At 45.1% G+C, this 20673-nt stretch overlaps 1 protein-coding gene across 2 annotated transcripts in view; it reads left to right on the top strand.

Annotated features, from left to right (window-relative positions):
• Positions 1-19845: 19845 nt before the first annotated feature.
• Positions 19846-20673, top strand: part of tnrc6c2 (trinucleotide repeat containing adaptor 6C2) — a 52249-nt gene continuing 51421 nt past the window's right edge. For both annotated transcript variants that reach the window (XM_069665784.1, XM_069665783.1), the window contains exon 1: positions 19846-20388. The gene's annotated coding sequence lies outside the window, so the exon portion shown is untranslated. The remainder of the gene's footprint in view (positions 20389-20673) is intronic.

Below are 20673 nucleotides of genomic sequence, written 5' to 3'. Positions count from 1 at the left end.
TGTATTTTCTTCTGTGACAACAAACGTCGTCTCCCAAGTTACCAATTCCAGCGTGTTCTCTTAGAAACAGCTGATGGAGCACGTCACTTGAGAAACCAGCCTGACTCAGGCGTAGTGATACTGGATTTGTCAAGAGAGAAAATGGTGCCAAAAAAAGGCGCAGCATATGATATCCTATAGGACGATGATTTTGTGTTGAACATGGATCACCACTGCCTGCATGTTGTTTTTGTAGGGTAAAACTTTTTGGTTTCATGACCCTGGCATCTCATCAGACCTACTTATTCTATGTTCAGAACTCCGACCACGGGACTCGGTGAGTGAGCTTATAGCTTTGCATCCGCTACACTACTAGCAAGTATTTCATACAACTTGGTGTCCAAAAATCAGAACTATCCCTTTAAGCTAAAAAAACATGATACATGAGCATCATTTGAAACACATATAGTTGAATAATAACTCTCACTAACCATCTCTGTACTTATTTTATTCATGAACTTCTGCTTTTGTGTCTGTGCCCAATATTAGCGTTTATTGAGAGGAGTGTTGTCTAATTAGCTTAAATCAAAAAAGAAACCACAGCGTGGCTGACAAAGGAACTAAAGTCCAGTCAGAGGTTTGCCATAATTGATGACAATATTGTCCGTTTACGACGCCCACAAACTCCTGCCCCTCTTGTCTCTTCTGCTAATGATCTGCCAGCCTTTAATGCCACTTCTCAAGTCGCACTAACTGTGAAGGCAGAAGAAAGCTGAAGATCAATGTGAGCGGTGTGAGATTAAACGTGCTATTGTACATTTGTGTTTCTGTGGAAGCAGAAGCTTCGACTCCGGAGTCAGTGTCAGGAGGATTAATCTTGTGGAGTGTTTATTTCCCTGTCGAAGTTTCCCCAGGAGTTTTCTTCTTTTTAAACTACCATAGCCGGCTACTGAGAAATATTGGCTGCAAGACTGTAATCAATGCTGTATCCAGTTCAAGTGAAAAGTCCCTGTTATTGGACCAAACTGCTCTTTTGTGGGGATTCCTTTTAACATCCTTCCTCCACGTGACTTTGTGACAGAATCTTAACAAAGTTTATCCAACTGTGTGGTTTACTGCTTCATAGTGTAGCTAAGTTTTAGCAGAGTGTGTTGGGGCATGTGTTTCCCTTCTTCCTTCCAGTGACAAAAACAACAGACTGAGCTGAGACTCATCACTTAGCACTGGTAAAGCAGTGTACTGGAAAGTTGACCTGCCTGTTGTTGGTATAATTCATACTGCAGCAGCCTGTTCATACTCAGGCTCACTGAGCTGAGACCAACTGGCTATTTTGTTTTGCTATTGTTGCCACCATTAAAGTAACTTCATGAACACACAAAGTTAACTCTCTAACAGACTGATTATTTGCTTAATGGGAAAGGCTACAATCGGCATACAGACCCGGGTCAAATATCGCCTCGGCTCCGATCCGAGCAGTGATGGGAACACAAAACCTGTGTCAGCACGCTAATCTCCGCCCCCTTTCTAGCACGATGCTATGCTCCGTCAGTAACTTCTGCGACTCCTCGTCATCTCAGCTACAAATTCCGCCCGTCTCCGTACAAGCAGCTCGAACATCATACAAATTTGTCAGCTCCGAGTTTGATAAACAGACTGAATGAGTAATAGATACAATAAAGACTTAACCACCGTAACATCTTCACTATTTACTAACTCTGTCTCTGGCGCGTTTGTGACGTCAGGCGGTGACACAGCAGAAAAGAGACCGACAGGAGTATACTTCACTGGCAATGGGAACAGAGAAAATCTGCATCTATAAGCGGGTCTTCCTGCCTGCCTGTCTGCTTTTAAACCAAGGACAGGCTGAACTAGACGATTTCAGATTGGCAGGTTTGAGACGTCACAAACCCGTTAATGGACAGGGTGATGTGAAACGTATGGCAACCACTTCAGGGATGCGCCAGTCGGCTGTGACCGTCATCGTAATTTTTGCTTTTTGCTTTCTGCTTACTAGTGAAAAAAAGCCATATTGAAATTAATAATATAATCTGGACCGTTCTGTATTTTTTATATTTAAACTTCCCTTATACACACTTACAAGTCTCTATTACAGAGTGACGATACAGTCACATTAGGTCCTCCTGCCTTTAGTGGGCTCTGATAGAGTGAAAGAAGCTGATAGTGGTGTCGGGGATGGCATGTTTGAAAAAGAGGATGATCAGCCGGACCGGAACCACGTCTTGTGAACCGCAGCGATGGCTAAATTGAGGACTGGTGTGATTTCCATCAGCGCCAGGCTTTATACCTCAACCAGAGGAGATTTGAGCCATGATTAGTGAAGGGATGTCTGAGACATGCTTGGCAATGACACACATGCACACTCACACACGCAGACAGTCCAGGCTTTATCAGACAATCTCACACATAGCCAGCCTGTCTTCTCCTTAAAATTGCACCTCTTTGGAAACCATGTCGAGCAATCTGCAGGAAAAAACAGGCTTCATGTAGCCAAATTGCTCCGTTGCTCTCTTTTGTCTGTGTGTCAGTTTCCATCTCTCTCCTGTTCCTCCTCTTCAAGGTTAACTCTTCTCCCTTTAATGAGCAACAAAATGATTTCAATTAAAGTGTCACCTGTCAGTCAGACGGCTCCAGGTGACGTTCTGTAATGTTGAGCCAACATCCGAGATCCCCGAACCGAACTGCCAGCGGAGTTCATTTCAATCATCTCCACCGTGCGTGGTTGAACCAGGGGACTGAGACAATCCCCCAGCCTATACGGATACACACACCTCGTGTTACCTCCACCACCACCCCCTCCTCTATCTCCCTCCCTCCCTCCCTCCCGCATGTCTCCTCACTTTAATTAGCTCTGGATTAAATTAAAAGCTATATGTTGGCGTTAATTGATTTATCTTGAGACGGGCTCTATAATTACAGGTTCTCAATGGAGAGATCTGCGCGGTGACGCTGGAGGCTTCCCTCACCTCATTGTCTGACTCTGTGTGTGTGTGCGTGCTTTTTATGTGTCGCCCGTGTTTGCGCGCGCGTTCGCCCACCGTAAGCATAATAAGCATTGTTTGAGCCAGTCAGAGGTTAGCGAGCAGCCACTACTCGATGAGCGAGGGAATAAAAGATGATGCAAATAGATGTCGTCTCGCCATAATGAAACACAATTACAGCTTTATTAGAAGATGTAATTGCTTTGTTGGAGCATCTCAATTTGTCCTTGTTGTGCGCCGTTTACTCCTGCCATTATACAATGTGCACGCTCATCCATACTTGACCCGCTATGTAATATGTGACACCCACCCCCCCTTCGGTTATTATTCTGCAAAGCATGGAGAGTTGTCTTTATTGTCTTTATGGAGCAAAGTGGGCTTTCACTGGTGATGGGTGCTTTGCTCTGAAGTACAATGAGGGAGCCTGAAGGCTTTGGCTGTATCACCCACAATTGGTATTCTGGAGCGCCACACACACACACACACTCAGAAATCTACAGACACTTCCTGTATAGATTCACACATTTTAAAAGCTATACACACTTCTCTCTCTCTCTCTCTACCCAAACTCCTCCAAATTGGGGAGAAAATGAACCTGCCGCACTCCAGCGTGTCTTTCCTCCTCCTTTTCTTCCTCCCAGTCCGCCGCGTGCATGCTAATCAGGGCCGACAGAGCGCCGGGTGCTGTCTGTCTGTCAGCTGTAACACCACATGCTGACCGACTGGCTGGCATCAGGCCTGGAGGTGTGAAATGAGCCCACTGGGGGCTATAGTCTGGCTCGAGCACTAGTCAAACAGCTCCGGACATCATGAGAGAAAGAGAGGGATGAGGCGGCCCGGGGGGGGGGGGGGAGAGAAGAGCGGGTTCAGTGAGGTGGAGGCGAGAGGAAGAAACAGACGATATATAGAGAGATCGAGAGGGAGAGAACAAAGGAGCGAGGGAGAAAAAGAGAAGAAGTGAACTCATGTGGAGAATGAGCGAGAGAGCAAAGGAAGGGAGGAAGATGGATAGAGAGAGAGGGTGAGAGATGGAGAGACATGGCTCATCTGCTTCTGCTTCCTGGCTGCGGCGAGATTGCAGGATTTCCTCGATCAGCCAACTGTGGAAGTGAATTTTTCCCCTGCTTTTCTCTCCTCTCACTCCCTCTCTTCCTCCACCTCTCTCGAACTTTCTCCCTCTCCTTCATCTTCTCCGTGCCTCCCATCTCTTCCCTGTCACTGAGCAATGGATTAGATCCCCATTTCTTTTCCAGTGCTGTTTTGATATCAAATTATTCTCCCTTATCCTCTGTCTGTGGTGCCTGTCTGTCTCCTTACACCTACATGCCTCTCCATCGGCACTTTATCCCCTGTTTTTGCAGCTAAAGCCTTCGTGAGATCGAAAACATGGTATACTTTAAAGGATGGATAGATGCATGGAGATAAGTTGTATGTTTTACAGTTGTATGACACGCAAGTAATGTTAAAGAATGAAAGGATAGAAAGGAAATGGGGCCTTAAGATGGTAATGTGGCTCTGTTGGATGGCCAGGTAAGCGTTGAATACGTCCATCAGTCCGTCCAACACAACAGAACAAAAGCAAGCTCATGATATGGAAAAGTATTTGGATTTGAAATATGGACTTTCCATGCGTCTTGGTAGTTACTGTATGTTTTGGCATCCTTATTGAACTCACTACCATTCTGTGTGAAATCAGTCGTCTCAGCCCCACTAGGGAGCGCAGCCTGGGTTATGCAGCCAATGCAGAGACACTAGTTCACGCTCTTATTACCTGTAAAATTGAGTACTGGAATGCTCTGCTTTCTGGTATCCCTAAAAAGAATATATCCCAGCTTCAACTGCTGCAAAACTCAGCTGAACCAGCGCTGACCGGAGCACACGTCACATGACTTAAAGTCTCTGCATTGGCTAACTGTATGCTTCAGAGTTGATTTTAAGATTCTTTTATTGGTTTGTTAAGCTCATAACGGTCTTGCTTCACCAATTTATCAAATTTGCTTTGATCTTATGAGCCTACAGAACCCTTGTGATACGATACGATATGATACGTGATACGATACATGATACGATACAGGATACGTGATACGATACGTGATACGATACGTGATACGATACGTGATACGATACGTGATACGATACAGGATACGTGATGTGATACGTGATACGTGATACGTGATACGATATGTGATACGATACGTGATACGTGATACGTGATACGATACGTGATACAATACGTGATACGATACAGGATACAGGATACGATATGTGATACGATACAGGATACGATACGTGATACGATATGATACGTGATATGACATGATACGATGCGGGATACGATACGTGATAAGATACGTGATACGATATGTAATACAATACGTGACACAATATGTGATACGATACGAAATGGTATACGATATGATACGATACGTGATACGTGCCTCATAATAACGATAATATCACAATGTAGAGATTCTGCAATAATTGATATATTGCAAGACGATCATATAATGATACATCACGATGTCTGATTAACTTCTTCTTCGGCCTATTGATTTCCGTTCAAGTTTCCCTCATTCATGTCATAAGCGCCACGGCGAGGAGTCATGAGGTAGTGACGCGGTGAGTCAAAATCACAGGGAAATCTGTTTAGAGTGCCGTATATTTGTAACATTAAAGTATCGATATTTGGCACCAGCCTATCGATAATTGTATCGCACAAGTCAGGACGCCGATATATTGCCGTATTTATATTTTGTCCCGCCCCTACTGCTAATACCCTACATGTTTGGAAACCAGAGTATCCAGAGGAAACTTAACAAACCCAACACGGTAGGTCCCCATTCTTTGATCCAAGGACCTCCTCCTTTACATTGGTAACACTATAAAAAACAATAATGCCTCAAATTTCATGAAAAAGCTTCTGTGTACTCATAAAAATGAAATGGGAAGGAACCCAAGGGCCTGCAGCGCAAAGCTGTTAGCTGGTGACAAGTGGTGAGCCTCAGTCATCCATATCTGGCGAGCTGTCAAAAACCAAAGCCAGCTCGCCGTCTAGATAACAGTTTGCCAGCCTTCCTCCATCCATCTCGCTCCTCTTCTGGACGGATGGACAGCAGATTAGGCCTCCTTCCACAGCAGCATGTTATACCCCATCCTGCGCTAAGTGACCTATGATTAATTGCACATTATTAACTTAACTGAGATTGTTCTCCAGATACGTAGGCGTCGATAATGTCTGAATCCTCTTTAATAGGCCACTTCTGTCAGTATTCATAATGTGCCATTTTGCCCTGATCCCTCCCTAATGTATCCTCGCGTTGAGAAAATTTCACTAATTTAGGGGTTGGGGGAAATGGGCCAAAGGGAAATGGCGGTGCATGAATGGGCTGATTCTCTCGTTGCTTAGTTAGCCCACTGGCACAATTGGACGCCTTTGGGGATGGAGGGAAAAAGCAAAGTTTGTTCATGTGTAAAATCCTCATTCTGGGTTCTTTCTAGGAAGAACACAGAGAGTTCAGTTACTCTTAAGGTTAACAGAACCAATGCCATCGTGGCAGACATTTTCAACTTAGAGATAGATTACTGGTGCAGATATTTGCCTAGCATGGCGTGTTTATTTGTCTGAATGAAGGCTTTTATTCTGGTAATGACTTCACACAACCAGTGACAGGTCGCACAGGTGGGAACAGGAGCTGTAACATAAGTGGAACACATCCAGCGTATTACTCTTAATTAAAGCAACAATAGATTTTACAAAGCACTTCTCTTTCACTACCATTCATGTTGGTGCGTGCTTTGCACTTGGTTTTATTTACTTTATTTTGAAAGCCAACCCACAACTTTGTCACATTCTTTCTCACCTTCCCTGTGACCAACTTTCCACTCTCTAACCTCTAATCCATCAAACTCCACTTGACCACCTTCTTCTCCACTTCTGTTAATCTTCCCCTTTCCAATCTGCTGTGGTTAAAACCCCGTGCACTCTATATCTCCAAATGATTTGTCCACACAAGACTGAGCTCACCTCAAATGTCTGGTTGAACACCCAAACCTCACAAACGCCACCTAAACACCCACCCATCTACCTCCCCCGCGCACACACATATGTGCTATCCTGTCTGTCCACCGGTAGCTCTCTAATCCCCCGTCTCTCCCCTTCAGGTGTGTTTGAGTTTGTGTGTCTCTTTGTGTTTACACATGTGTTTATGTGTGATGTGAAACGCAGCAGGGTTTATCTTCTGACTCTGTGTGATGTGGCGCAAACAAAGGCGGCGTCCACGCGTCCCCTTGCCTGCGCTGCAGCAGGACTGTAAACAGTGTGCCACTACAAAGGGAAACCCTCGCCGCCTGCCTGCCTGGTATATCCCACTGCTTTCACCAATTAACACCAGGGGAGGAAACTCACCGCTTGTGTACCGTCTGCTGGTGTTTACCAAAAGAGACTGTCAGAGAGAGAGAGAGAGAGAGAGGGAGGGGTAACATATTGCCTCGTCGTCGAGCAACTGTGGCACAATATGCCTGAGCTGACGTTTATGACTGTTTAGATAGCCATAACCACAGCAGGCGGCGATGCTAATAATGCTGTGTAGACATTAGCCCAGGTGGGAATATGTCAGCGTTGCGTCGCCACCGCACAAATTGCCACTTCTATTGTTGAGTAATTAATGCTTAATTAGGACGCTTGCTTCAATCAGCGGCGGGGTCGTTAAGAGCGGTGTCGCACGCGCTATAAACAAATGTTACCTTTACGAATGCAAATGGAGCTGTTGTGTTTTTTTTTATTCCCCTTGCCCTCTTTTTGTCCTTGTTCCGCCGAGCATACGGAGCACACAGAGGCATCCATCTTGAGCTGGATGTGGGCACGAAAGGACCGAACGGGAACGAGGTTTCTCTCGTGCCCGCTTTGTGCTGCTGCTGAGTTTTGTCTTTTCGTCTCTGTTTCCTCTCTCTAAGCAGCTCCTGTGTGCCTTATTATGTGCCTGGGTTGTTATTTGGAGATGGATCCTCCACGCCACCGTGCTGTCACACTCCAACCTATGGATGGAGGCTAGGAGGGGCAAGGAGGGATGGAGTGGGTACAGTCAGTGTAGGAAGGGGTGTGTATGTGTATAAGGGGGTAAAGCTTAGTTGGGGGAGGAGGGAAGGAGAGGAGAGGAGAGCATGCAGCGTGCAGCTGGAAGAGGCAGAGATGAGCGGAGGCGTGAAATTGGCACTGCACCGTCCACCACCCACAGCCCCCCCCTCAGTCTCAACCTAGCACCCTCTTGCCCCCTCCGCTCAAGGAAGGGACCCTGTCTGCACTCACATACGCCCATATACGTGTGCGGCGCTACCCCAGAAAGCTATATGACACTCTTATGTTGTTCGTACCCAAGTGACGCACTCCCTCTTATATGTATCTCTTCGTTAACACACATACCCACCCACGCTCTCAAGCGCACTTCACCCCACCCTCCCTGCCCCTCCTATGGAGTGGTCATAACTCACCTTAATTGTATTTGGTAGGTGGTGCTCAGACGTAGAGTGCATGGTGAATTGTAGAGGAGACCGTGAGGGAGCAGTAATGGGAGTGAGGGCAAGGTGCTGCAAGGAGGAGAGCGGTCGACCTCATGGCCCCCTGAACACACACATTATGCGTTTAGGGTGGACACACACACACACACTCGCATAAACATGCTCACCCTCAGCAAGCATGAAAACACACTCATGAATATCACCAATGCAGAGCTTTTAAAGTGGGAGACGTACAAAAGCACTGTATGGAGACACACTTGGACATGTGTAGGGCACCTGCATGTACACAAATGTACGTAGCACGCAAAAGCAGTGCATGAATGAGTAATTGCTTCTCCTTTATTTAACCTTTTCCTCAGTTGTTTATGTATGCTTGAGACCTTCAGACATCCTAGTCTGGACTGTATACGCTACATATAGTACATTTTTACAGCCACTATGATTTCAGACATGTACACACAGTCACACTTTCAACATGTGTCTGCACTCGCGCACACACTCCCACCTTTTCCTTCCAGTCTTGTTAATCAGTGTCACAGTAAATCAGAGGCCTGGGGTGTGAGGTTGGGGGGCATAATAAGCTCATCTGGCCCACGTGGAGCTTTTCTCCGCTGCTGTGTTCACCGCTCTCTGGTAATTAAAGCCGCAGCCACAACTGAGCTGTCCAGCACCCTGCGAGTCCTCCATTGTCACTCCATTAGCAACTAACCTGGACAACCTGCATTCAGTGTGACACGCACCAAAGAGAGCCGGTATGACACTAATCAACTGTGTTGGGAGTCCATTGGGGGAGCTGTTATTTATCTGAACATGTCCAAGGACGCGGGATGAAAGGATACGGCGCACGGCAAGTAACCTCGATATGATTCACCTTGATACGATGAGATTGTAAGGGAAGATGCAAAGGACGCAACACATGAACTGTACATCATCAAAACATATCATATATAAAATGCACAAAGGAAACAGATCTGCCTCCATTAAAGCTGCAGTACTTGCGTGCAAAAGTGAAAGAGGTCATTTAAAGTCATGAAAAATCAATTAGCACCTGTTTCTGCAGAACCATCAAGCTTTTTAGCTTTGTTGTGCTAAGTGATTATTCCCCACACTTCTACTGTATGTGTCTCACCATTCTCATAAACCTCAGGAGATTAAATAGAGTGAAGGAAAGAACGTTTCACTGACATAACTGAATAACCTTTTATCCACATTTCTCTTCACTGACTACTACTGGAAGATTTTCTGAGCAGGGTTTGTTAAAAGAGGACAAAAAATAGTGTAAAAGTCATCTAGCAATCAATATTGGTTATTTTGTTGAAAGGCCTTAATAATAGAAAACGTGGCTGAAGTGGCTTTGGAGGGGCGGGGTCTCTTAACGGGTCAGAGCAGAGGCCGTACGAGGGCCTGCACAGAGCACCAGTGTGAGACAAATGAGTTTTTTTAAAGGGCCAGTTGGCCGATTTTCAACCTCCGTCCTATCATGCTGTTACGGGGAGCTGATGCCATTATGGTAGGTAAAGAATGCAATTTCGCTCTGTGCCTTTGGAGGACGCTATCAGCTTCTCCAATGGGCCCCGGAAAACCTCTGCCAGACTGCGTAAAACATCATCTGGCGGAGGCCAGGGAGCTTGCTAAACTATACTTCCTCAATCTAGGACGCCCGCCTCCGATGTCATGTCTCGTTCAAAATCGTCAGGTTTGAAATATAGACTGCAGAAGATTTTTTAGACGATCCACCGGTATAGTCTCGGCGTATTTTGGATTCTGTACCGCTCTGAGCCATCGCCTGTAGCGATCAATGTCCTTGACTGGAAAACGGTAGTAACGGTAGTCTCGCTGGGCCGTTCCTTTCAGACGGAGGGGCGCAATGCACGCTGGGTGTTGTAGGAATGCACAATGGGCGAAACCACGAGCTGTTTGTACAACTTTCTCCGCAGCTATTGCACCAGTTTAAAATATTATTGCTTCTATCGACTACAGAGAACACCAGCTTTGACTGACAGCGGTTTTTTCCAGGGGCTTGTGTCTGTCAACAATGTAGTTTGAAGGACATAAAGTAGATTTGCCTTCCAGGTTTTCAGGTTCCTGGGTGTGCTGGGGGCGGTGTTGGTGGACTAAGTGTCACCAGTGTGGTTCTATCATACATGGTCTGGTAATGAGACGCCAATTGACTTTCTAATACAGCCTTCAGCAGCCAAGAAGAATAAGAGCAAACCTCTCCATTGTTATCTCTTCTTCCTCCTCTTTTATCCCTCGCTCAGTAGCCAAAAGAAGGAAGCAATTCCAGCCAGGTCCTTCTTCACACCTTCAATTTGTCTTTCTCTGCTCCTACTCCTGCCCTCCCTCCTCCCCTCCTTTCCATTCTCCTCTGCCTCCCCCCTCCTCTTTCCCTCTGCATGTCTCCTTTTCTCCATCCATCTTTCTGTCTCTCTCTCCCTGTCACTCGCCCTCTCTCTCTCTCTCCTTCTCTCCCTCGCTCCCGGTGCAAGGTGATGGCGGGTGTGTGTGGGTCTCGGAGAGCACGCCTCAGGGATTATACAGCCCGCTCGCATGAAAGATTCATGATGCTCTGTAGTGTGTGTGTGTGTGTGTGTGTGTCCCTCATGCTCAGGCACTGACTGGAAAAAGGGAACAGGGAGAGACAGAGAAAAAAGGAAAGAGGGTGGGGGGATGGAGGGTACAGAGTGTGAGACAAATTGACGGTGCACAGCATGGCTAACTCTCCAGGCTGCGATTATTACTGGCTTCTTTGCACACTCCTTCAAACACCACCGTGGTCAGGCCTTGCTTACAGACATGATCGCGCACAAAAGTTTGGAACAGAAACGCACATGTTGTAGCTGTCATGTGAAAACAATGCATTCTGGGTCGTTTGATTTTTCAGATATTTTCTAAAATTTCCAAATGAACTGAAGCTCATTAGCCAGGTAATAATATGCTGTATATCATCTTTAATTTTTTTAGTAAACAACCAAGATGGCTGCCACTATTGTAGATCGTTCTGAATCCGCAATTGGGTAGATGTCCTAACTAGCTACCTAGCCTAGCAGGCTCCCGCTATGCCACATGTTGTATTGCTCTGACTGCTGGTAGTCTCAAGACGCATTTTAGTCTTTGACGATTAATAATGCCCCCGTGAAAAATAGAAAATGAACTGAGAGTGCCCGGTCTAACTCGCGTTTGAAATTAGAAGGTCATGGAAAGTTTAAAATGAATATTCAAAACAGGTAGACCCAACATCAAAACAACATTTCAGCTCCTTCCAGAATATTCTGTGGGCGACTTGGCAACACAGACAGAGTGTAACAGCGTCCTTATCAATTTAATATTATCAACATATTGTCATTTAAAGCTACGGTAGGCAACTTTGGAGAAACGAGCAAGAGCAAGCAAGAAATCAAAAGTATACAATCACAAGAGCCCACGAGAGAGTGTTGGGGCCATTTCTCTTGTGTGACTAGCTAGCTAGCTTTAGCTTGTAGACTTCGCTCCCGTGCAATGAGTGCACAGGCAGAGTGTGTGCAGGTAGGCAGTTAAAAGAGTAGACAGACAGGTTGGCCATTTAATCATTTAATTAACTCCAACTACATAATTAGACAATCTTAGCACAGCCACAGATAACAGATTTTTTTTCTCTATTTTGTCAGAGCGTGTTGTTTATTGATTGCTGTCTGGATGCCAAGAGAATTTCTACAACATTTCAACTCAAGCTAATGAATTCCTGAAATGTTTTCTCTTTGAATGGATTTCAATGGGATCAGAGAAAATATTGAGTTCTCTCACATCCATTTGGATCCACACCATAAGAAGGATTACAGTCAAAAAGACCCTACTGAAGAAAATTGGAGAGTAGACCCAGTATGAGTTCAGTCTGAATCAGGTCGAGACTTCTATTACATAGTTTTTACAGGCCACCAAAAATACAGCTGGCATGCCATTTAAGTATAGAAATAAAATAACCTGCTTAAATCCAACTTTGAGGGACTTTTCACAGATGTGGCCGTTTAAACTGAAAATAGCTTTAAAAAAAGTCGCAAGAGGCTGTGTTGATGTGGGGCGTGTTGCTGCCGGTACTGGTTCAGAAGTTCAGTTTGACATCCATGAGTCTTTACAGTTATCAAACTCCCAAACACTTCGCAGCAGTTCACAGTACTATTAAACAGGAAGTAATTAGCAGAAAACACCTGCCAGAGCCCTGCGCATCAGCACCCCCGCTGTGCCGAGGTACTCATACAAGGAAGCTGTTTTCTAATGGAGTAATATTGGTCACAACAATTAGACACAGCTTAACAAATAGAGGCGCACGCACAAATACACATGCTGATTGCCTCTCTCAATTAATTTTCACAAACATTTAGGATGCTGTGTGTACATAGTGCAGCTTGCTGCAGAGAGATGCAAGCATTATGCATGGTCAGTGTCAACAAAGCTGACCAGAGAGTACAGTTTGATGATGCAGCTTGTAGTCGGAAAGGAACATCAGCGACAAAGATTAATTTAAGGGTGTTGGCACACTTAAAAACTAATCACTTTTCACTTGTCCTTATGTACTCTCTCTCTCTCTCTCTGTATGGGACTCCCCTCTCCATGCCAGGAAAGACCGGCTGGCACAATAAGTAGCATTTGCCACCAGCTTCTCAGCCAGAGGAAGTGTGTCATTGCCAAGTGTCTATTGGTGTAGGACAACTCTATTCATGTGCCTTCACCTTGGCAGTCCGTCTGTGAACAGAGGGAGGGGAGGCAGAGTGGTGGATGCGTGTGTGTGTGTGTAATGTGTATGTGTTTATCTAAACCCTCGCCGGGTGCTCTATAATAGCCCCTCGCAGGCCTGTTCCCCCTTTCTCTCTGCAGCGTCTTCAAACACATTACATTACTGCAGCGTTTGATTGCATTTCAGATTAGAAAGTGCTGGTGGAAAGAGAGCAAAAGAGTCAGATAGACGGGGATAGAGAGACGGAGAAATGGCGGCGGAGATGGATGAGGGATGAGGAATGTAGGGAAGAGAGGAAGGGCAGATCAAGGGGAGACACGGACAGAAAGACAGGCAGACACGGAGAGAGTTTGAAGAGAGACAGAAACGGGAAAAACAGAGAAATACAGAGAGAAAGAGCCTCTGGGGGAGCGTATTATACGGCCGTTACCCCCCTCCGGTGCGGCAGCGAATGGGAGAGGCTGAGTACCCACTATTCCTGTGACCTTGGAGGTCAGCTGGAGGAAAGCAGCATTAATCAAACTGACGCCCAGGCTGAGGTGGATGATAGCAGGCAGCAATGCTCAAAACAACCCCCTCCAACACACACCCACCTATCAACACTACCACCAACACACCTTCCTCACATCAAATCTACCTCCACATTTATTTGCATTCTCCTCTACACACTCTTTCTGTTGCCTCACTTTTCAAATATCACCCCCTCTCTTTTTCTTCCCTCCTCCCCCCCTCCCCTTTCCCTCCTCTTTGTATGCCCCTAACCCTCTCTGGATCTCTGGCTACAAACAGTGAATTAACCCATCTCCACCCTGTGTTAATGGACTTCTAAATATCAGCCCTTGCCTGTGGATATGCCACCAACATTTACGTTGAATGTGAGATTGAGTTAGTTGCCTTCTGGCCACTCGCGGATGCGTCGACATGGATTTGCTTGTTTTGCTCTCTTGCGCTGGTGCATATTTTGTGGAAATGGCTGATGGGGAGTCAGATTTGAATGTTTGTTTGAATGCATGTGCAGATGTACGTGATGAGAAACATGCAGCGCCGGACCCCGTGCCCTTTTCTCTTATGTGGAAAAAAACATGTAAATGCAAAAAGCAATTTTTGCTCGGTTTTGACCTGCAGTCATATGTAACATGTTAGAAATGCAATTCCATTTAAGTCAATTTGAAAGTTCCTGATACGTTTACTAAAAAATCTAGCAGGGATTGGGGCTATATTTTCACTCATAGGGCTGCTAATGCATCCATCCCTTTTATTCCTACAGATTGGGATCCCCGCAGCTTCAATAGGACTTCCCCAACGTCAGCCAGCCAGTGAAAAATAAAGTCAACAAGCAAGTGTGTACATGCGGTAGTTCTGTGTGTCAGTCAATACGAGCCAATCAATACACCCAGGGCCCTCACTGAATGAGGTGTGTGCTTTATTGTGTGTGTGACGGAGAGAAGAGTGTGTGTGTGTGTGTGTTGGGGGTTGTTATAGGAGGCTGGGTTAATCTGTGACCGCTCGTCTGCGCTGATGATAGTATTGATCTGGTGAAGATCATGTGAAGGTCAGGATATGTTGTCTCTGTTTGGACCGCCTTGATGTTAATACACTGTCCTTTCACTGCCGCTATATAACAGTTTATATCGCTTAATTTCTTCAAGTATAACAACCGAGGGCTTGTAAAGAGCAAAGCAGCTAATAGACAAATAAATCTGTGGCTTTATGTTTTGAAAGAAAGGCTTCAAACATAAGGTGGAGGATGTGTTTTAAGTGATGGGGAAGTCAAACAATCCGTTTTTAAAGCTAGCAGAGCGCTAAGGCGGAACAGCGCATCCCGTGATGTTGGCGTTTTTTGATTGACACCGCCACTCCCTTCCCTCTCTGTGGGTCATCATCATCATTTCAAAATGATGAAACAGAAACTAGGCTTGTTAGCACTTAATTATTCATTTGATTCCATAAAGGCAATCAATTAAGCTTAAGTGTGCAATAAATCTGATTAACCAGTCAGTTCCCAAAACACCATAAAATCCACGCAGGTCTTATACCCTGGTAATGAGTTTGCAAGTGGGGAGGGGGAGGGGGCTAATAAGTGAGGGTGCTCGCCCACAAACACACACATACACATGCACAGAAACCCCACTATTGTGGTTTGTGCAGTTCTTTAGGAGGGTGGGGGGGAGGGGGTGATAATTTAAGGTATTAGCTATTGGGGATGAAAGATAAGCAGGGCTTAATGTATGCTAATATTAAGGTCTGCGGCGTGTAACCAAATAAAGCAAGGTCATCAGGAAAAGGCGCTCTTGTAATTAATAGATGAATTCATTACAAAAACAATGACTCAGTTCAAAAACACTCATTTACAAGGTAAGCATTTGAAATGAAAATAGAAAACGTTAATGTGTTGACAGCGAGAGCTGCTGTATTCAACCTTGAGTTGCTGTTAATGCAGCGTGTGTGTGTTTGATTGGTAGAATCTGCCGGCCTCTTTTTCGCCACCGCTGTATCATTCCTCATTATTCTCTGACACACACGCTCCCTTCCTCCCTCTATTCCAGCCTTCCTCTATCTACCCCCCCCCCCTTCTCTCTCCCTCCCTCCCTCTCTCGCTGGCCTTTACCTGCTCGCTGGCCTCAGGGGAAATTACCACAGCTCAGAAACGCTGTCCTACTGCACTGCAACGCTCCGCTCTCTGCCCTGCCTCCCTCCGCTTGTACAGCACACACATGCGGACACACAAATACACAGAAGGATTCATGCACACACAAAAACACCCCTATACACACACAGACGCTACATAACCCCTTCCCCACCCCTAACAGTGGCCCTTTACCAGCCACTGCAAATACTGTTTCTTCTTGCTATTGTCCGCCCCCATAATATATGATGTGCTATATGGAGGCTCAGCAGTACATGGAGGATTAGAAGCATGCTGTTGTCAAGGTCTGCTCGGTATTTGTATGCGAGAAATGGTCTAATAGTGTATCTGTGCTTTTGCAAACAGAACCCATGTTTGTATGTACATGTATGTTTTTATGCAAGAGAGCACGAGTGTGCATATATTACCCAGCCCAACAGCTTTAATGTGTCGGACCTCCTCCGTTCAGGGTAATTCACCCTTTAGTCTTAATGAAAGTTAATGAAAAGGATCCCTCCTCCTCTTATGGACTGCTCTGCTTTCAGCTACTTGCAGTCCTATCTGTCTTTGCAGAGCGGCAGACCTTGGAGATGAGCAATTCAGCAGGGTTTCACCACTCTTTACAATTATTTAATGGATAGGCACTTCAATCACATTGCTAATCAGAGGAAGAAAAACTCAAAACGAATGTTTCAACTCAATCGCCCAGCTACTACGCGCAAATTCTGCCTTGAAGTAGAAGGACTGGGAGAGTTGCTGCGCAACATTCGCCTTTTATGTGCCGTTATAGGCGATGGTTTCATTTGGCTCCTCTTTCAGAATGATCATCATGACGGTCCCTTTGCATATGTCAAGTCATGCCTTTGGAAATGTCACATTGAGCGAAGCAGCAATAGCTCGCCGTCTGCATTTTGATTACTCACATGCATAAAGTCCAGACTGTGGAGGAGGATTGAGTATTCATAATCAATACAAAAATACTGACACCCCTAACTCATTAGCCATTCAGCATCACACAGCAAACTATAAACGTCTTCTTTAAGAATGCAGCGTCTGGGGAACGAGGATTTAAAATCAAGATGTGCTGTCACGAAATGTTTGGCTTCCCCTCAGATCATGTTTGTTTGGTTAATTCCACGAGATGAAATGTAACAACGGTGCGTTTTCAGAGGTGCTTTGTGTTTAAGAGGAAGGCGAAAAATCGATTTTGAGAAGAGAAATGTATTTGATGATCCTATAAATTCAGCTGCTCTGCCATAAACTGAGGAATCTATTTTGACTGCTGAAGCAAAAACAGCCTGTTGGGATTCTTTTATGTAATTTGTCTGCTGATGTGTCTGCCTTTTATGAATGTGTGTGATTATTAATGTTTCTGGATGGAGATACGTTCTCTCATGGGAACCGTGTTTAAATGATAAAATGTAACCACAAAGCACATGCATAAAATATGCACACAGCGCCGTAACACAGAAGTGAGTGTATTTGTGATGTGAGAGTAAAGCGAGTATGTGTACGGTATGCATAAGAATCTGCGGTTCGGTGTATGCACATGCACTCTTGTGTGAATTTGTGCGTATGAGCAGACTCCGGCGGCAAGCTTGAAATTAAAACCTTATGCGGAACGCGGCTCGTGATTGGAGTGGAATTAAAACAAAAGGCAGATGAGCAGAAAGGGAGAGAGCAGGAGGGGGAGAAGTGTACTGTCTGAGAAGGGGAAGGAGAGAGCGATTCCCTCTGCTGCAGTCCCGCAGCTTGTGTCTGGGCTGTCTCTTATCAGTATGTCAGGCGGACCTCTCCCATTGGCTCCCCTCTGTCAGCAGTCTGCTTGAAAGTGAAAGCAATTGGGGAAATTGGTGGAGTCTAAAAAAAACATCTCAGAGGCACCTAAAAGAATAGCTGTGATGAGTGCATGCGCACGAGGATGGACGTATACACGCTCTACATAAATATAGAGAACCACACACACTCTCCCTGTCCTTCTTCTTCTTACACATGAATACACACACACCTCTCAGTGGGCTAAGATCATGTCAGTGCACTATCGTTATTTCAAACCCTCAGTTGTTCTTTGAGGTGCGTAGATTTCTATCTCCACCTTTGATAACTCGTGTGAGTCTACATAAAAGAGATTTAAACTACAACTAATGTAGGCTCTTTCTTTGCATTATGTTATAATAACTTTATGCTTCAAGTAGGTACATTTAATGACATAAAATGTTTACACGCAACACTCAGGTGGCATGAATGAACTCCTGCATTCACATTAAAAGTCTGTGATCCTTGGTGAACTACATTTCCCTTTAGGCGTCCCTGAAGGCATTCCTCTCTGCTCTCACCTCTCTTAACCCTGAGTGTGGAACATCTGCTTTCTCCATTCAGTCGGAGCTTGCTATTTTAATAGCTCTGGGCATCTCGCCTTGAAAAGGAGAAAAAAAAAAATTTGGCCGGGGCCCCTGGCTTTTTCATTAGCAGTCTGAACCAGGAGCCCAGAGCTTTGCCGAGAGAGTTCTCACTGGTCAGCCTTCCCCTTTGTGGTCTGCAGCCTTGACCTGTTCCCACCTCACAGTGTGTTTGTGTGTGTGTGTGTGCGTGGAACAGTCATTTCCATGAGAAAGGAGCGCGGAGAATGGACAGGGGCCGCGTTTTCTTTCTCTCAGACGGCTGCAGACGCGGTTCAGGGGGCACAAGGGCGACCTCATCCATCATGTCGAGAACAGCCTGGAATTATCGCCCCATGTTTCTGGACATCATGTGATCAAGAGATTCTTGAAAAAGGTCATCTTGGGTAGAGAAACTTTGGGTGGGCTCTTAAAGAGACATTTGAGTCTGCTAAATAAAGTTCATGATGCAAGAGTACCAAATGGGTTATTTTACAACTCACCCTTCTCTCTGCTCTTTTGCTCTATTTTGGTCATGAATCACGTGGTACCGTATTCCTGTACTATAAAGTATTATATTGTAAAACTGTATCTCTAAGAGAACAAGGTGAAAAGTAAGCTGCTTTAGATCTTTTTCTTTTCTTCCTTTTTTTGACCAATGGGGGGCAGAGCAACAAGCTGAAAACACAGCAATGCCTGATTAGTGTGATAATGTTGGTGCTGATGGGAGTGGTGAAACCAAAACATAAAAATGCAGGCCATAAAACCAAAATAATGTGGTTAAAGGTGCTAGACGTCTCTGTACTGTTGAAGAGAACTGCACAGCTGGAAATTCCACATCCACCCAAAGGTTGTCACCCAGAAACGTCTTAAATACAGCATGATAAGAAAAATACAGGCAGAGTCTCTGCAGATGCTGCACACACTTCTAGTGGGCTCATAGTGATGATTGAGAAGGATATTTTCTTAATTATATAAAGGAATTCAATAAATAGTCTCCATTCTTTTTTCAAGACTGCCAATGCACATTGCTACATAATGACAAAATGAAACACTTAATAGAGTATAAACAGAGATGATATGCCTGGTATTTGATTGTAGTGAATGTCTGTGATTTCTTGAAGCATATTGCACCAAAAACATTAAAATGTAGTTTCATATTTGGCTTATGTTTTGGTGTCTTTACAATGTATCATCCCGAAATCTATAACAGCGTCACATCTGTTTCCTTTTTAAGCCCCAGTATTAGCTGCATGCTTCAGCAATTACCTTGGAAACATGAGCTTGAGCCTGTCCATCCTCTGTCCGCTTGGAGGTTTGGAGAACGGAGGAGTAGGGCAGGGCGGGGCGGGGGTGGTGGGCGGAGTTAGCGTCGGGTGTTTTGGTTGGTCGAGAGTGACGTATCTGGAGCCACTTCCTGGTCTGGCTTCTCTCTGGGAGGAGGAGAGGGAGACTGCAGTGTTGTTAGTTTGAACAAAATGGCTGCGAGACCACTGTCAACGAGAGCTCACTGAACGCCTACCATGACTGTCCGCTCCGCTGTCTGGATCCACTTAGAATGTATTTCCCCGGAGTCGTTTCTCACTTTGCATTCGCGGTAGCCAGCCCGTCGCTAGTCGTACAGCTGGCGACCTAAACAAAAACATTTCTTTTTGCACTTTAAAACAAGTTGGCTGGCTGGCTGACGGCCGTCGGCTTGCTCCTTGTACGCGAGAACTCATCGGCGATTTTTTTTTTAACGAAAACTGCGTGATTTCTCCAACGCTCCAACGTTCGACGGCCATCCGCCGCGAACGTTAGATTACACATTTGTGCTGCTTTTAAAGTCATTTTGTTCGTGTTCGGCTTTTTGTTTTTGTTGTGCCCCCTCCCGCCCCCCAGTATATCGTGACGTTTTAACAAACTGTTTTTGGCTTGTGTAATTCACGGCATATTTTTGTATTATTTTTTGCTCAAAGCATTAATTACCGTACTTGCTGTGTATATATCTGGCTGAGTAGCCGTTGTTTACCTCGGTATCTTGTCACCAAGTCGGCTTATCTGCCAAGTCTGACTTAAATCTCTGCTCCATCTCTTTACGGGTAACTTTAGAAAAGACATTGGAGAATGCTTTTCTGTATACGTTTTTCTGCCATGCACCGACTCTTCACTGAAAGCTGCCAAAGCTCTGGTTGACGCAAGGTGAGTTTTAAAAGAGCAACGTTTCTCTCGTGTGGAAAATATATGAATGTCATTGCTGAACCGTGTTAAGGAGAGTGGATAGAAGCTGGCTGTTATGCCAAATATATAAGCTAAATAATTAACTATATCGAAGCTATATTTATAGAGTATAAACTCTTGTTTCTATGATGTATCTCAGAAGCCCAGTTACAACTACAACGTCAATACTACAGCAAGCAAAGTCAGGTGCCACGTAATTAAAACATCCATTAATAATTATCTATGCTTTTATGTGCCACAATGTAC

The sequence above is a fragment of the Semicossyphus pulcher genome, unplaced genomic scaffold (assembly GCF_022749685.1).
Source record: "Semicossyphus pulcher isolate SPU_LCO1_2020_fin unplaced genomic scaffold, fSemPul1.0.p SCAF_17, whole genome shotgun sequence".
NCBI classification, from domain to species: domain Eukaryota; kingdom Metazoa; phylum Chordata; class Actinopteri; order Labriformes; family Labridae; genus Semicossyphus; species Semicossyphus pulcher.
This window is presented reverse-complemented; position numbering and strand designations above follow the sequence as displayed.